General features: G+C 37.9%; 1 pseudogene; it reads right to left on the bottom strand.

Moving 5' to 3' along the window:
• Positions 1 to 357: 357 nt before the first annotated feature.
• Positions 358 to 2,137, bottom strand: LOC149052238 (DELTA-stichotoxin-Hcr4a pseudogene; annotated as a pseudogene).
• Between the last annotated feature and the right edge of the window lie 382 nt (positions 2,138 to 2,519).

Consider the following 2,519-nt stretch of genomic DNA (forward strand, 5'->3'; position numbering starts at 1 on the left):
TTTAAGTTTTTAACCTAACCATGTCAAAGATATATTTTCTTTCAATTGACTGCCTGGCATTTTTAACCCTTAGGTAATTTCAGGTAGCTATTCTTATTTTTATTGTTTTTCCTCTTAGTATAATATCATAAAATCTTTCATATGGTAGCCTTTGGGGTAAAATAAAAGTTATTCCTTATATGTCAATAACAAAGTGCTCAAATCTGATTGGTTATTAACAGAATTTATGTATTAAGTTGATTGGTTGTTACAATATCAAAAGATCAGAGATGTCATGAACGGACCGTTCAACTGCCAATCAAATTTAATTATAAACTGTTATAGTATTAACCAATGAGATTCCACCACCCAGTAAATGCTGACCAATCAGAAATGGATACAATTTTCTCGTAATCTTCAACTTGCAACTAAAAAACGTGTCTGTTAACAATCAAACAAACAATTTAGCACTACTTATTAAGAAAACTAGGAATCTAAAGGATCGCTTTCACATTCAAGAGTTTGTATTGTACAGTTCAAAGTTAATTATGCTCACTAACTTAAAATGATACCCAGAAATATACTCCTCTATCAAAATGTTATCCAAAAAATCAAATAACTTCGTAAACATTTAACAAAACAGTGTTATGCACACGACGAAAAAATTATCATACTTTCATGCAGTTACTACACTATGTCAGGGTACCAAAGAAAAAGTGTGCAATGTTCACTTACTGATACGTAACTGTAATAAACACTTTCCACCGTTCGTCATTGTTCCTTTCACTTGGAACCCATCTACGTCTTTAATATGCCAGCCATTATCGCCTTCAAAAGGGTGATTGTAGTACATGCTTTTGTACATGTCAAGAGTGGCTCTTTCCTTCCCAGCATAAATCTTAACATCCCAGTAATTGCTGTACAAGTTGTAGTCGAATGGTATGTGGAACATGACTGCTATGGTCTTGTGAGCATCTGTCATGTAGTAGGTAAAGACGCCCACACTTCCTGTAGCCACAGGGCCCCGAGTCTTCCTGGCCGTATACAGAGCCACCTTTCCTTTCTTCACGAATTCAGGTAAGATTGACTCAGATGTACCAGAGTCAAAGTATGTATTCAGAGCCTTCCATTCGTAAGGGGTTTCATTGATAATGCCAATGGCAATCTTTCGGCTGACTGACGCTATCGAGTCAAGCATGATTTTAAGAGTTTCCTGGGTCAACCCAGCGACTGCGATCACCGTAGCAGATTCCGTTTGCTCACGCTGTATATGTTGACTCGCTAGGTTGAAAAAACCAAAGGAAAACCTAACCTTTATATCAAATGTTTGAAAAAATAATTCTACAAAAACAAGCCAGAATGTTTATACGTGGAATATTCTTGTGCGCTCTGCCTAAGTTAAAAGGGGAAAAGTTTAGATCTTAAATCTCATTTGATAATTATACGAGATAGTAGTAACCTATCAAGTCGGAAAAATTTGGACGTGCGACCGTACGACCGACCGTACAAGGTGCTACTTTTAGCATGCGCGGCCAACTGTACTACGGGCACTATCTTAGCCATTACGTAATGGAAGGGCGAGGGAGAAGGTAATGCGCAGGCGCGATTGCGCGCACATTAGAGTGCGCCAGGAAACACCGCCAAATCACAATGAAGTGCGTATACTCGAGTATCGTGCTTCAGCGTAGCGTACCGCGGGCACACGGCTAAGCATTGCACGAGGGCTTCGCGTGGGCTAGTGGATGTGAAGCTGCGTAAGCAAATAATTTGCAACCCGCGTTTTGAGCGCGAAATTAAACTGGTGAGGTTGTAGTTGAACAGTAATTATCAGTATCTCAAAAATTCTGATCAACTTGCAGAGCAACAATACCAATACTTTTTGCATATCAATAAAATTTATTGTTGTGTTTCATGTTAATATGTTGCAATAACTCTACCTTCCAGTAAATTCAACTATTTGCAAACATGAGAAGATACCATCAAAAACTTTTCAACCCATTTAATATAGCCAATAACAACATCGACTCGAATTTAAAACTTAAGAGAAAACTTGATTGATGTCTGGAATTGATTGCTGTGATGTAAAATGAAATCCAGGTATTATCTCAAGTTTTCCACAAATGTCTTCATGATCGAATCCTAAGTCTCTTCTCGTCATCGAGTTTTAATTACGACATTTTAGCTTTAGCTTGTTTTCTTTAGGGCAAACTTTTGCAGCGCGAGAAACATGTTAGACAAATTTCGTACTTCATTAGCTAGAGTTGCTAAGATCATGGGCAGTTGGCTTAGAGAAACCTACATTGTAAGTAGTTACATCAGAGGTTACCGAATTAAATAACAGAAAGAATCTCTAAAAGGCGCCGTGTATTTCCAGCCCAAGGACAATCATGAAACAAGCAGTCATACCTGGAAACTTCAAGAGAAGATATAAGAGAAACCCATACCATTATGGCGTCTTGATTTACTAAGTTACTGTTATCACGCGAATACTCTTCAATCGACTGGTGATGTCTAGACTCGAAGTAGTTTACCTTCGTTTC

Source organism: Pocillopora damicornis, chromosome 1 (assembly GCF_964200805.1).
Source record: "Pocillopora damicornis chromosome 1, jaPocDami1.2, whole genome shotgun sequence".
NCBI classification, from domain to species: domain Eukaryota; kingdom Metazoa; phylum Cnidaria; class Anthozoa; order Scleractinia; family Pocilloporidae; genus Pocillopora; species Pocillopora damicornis.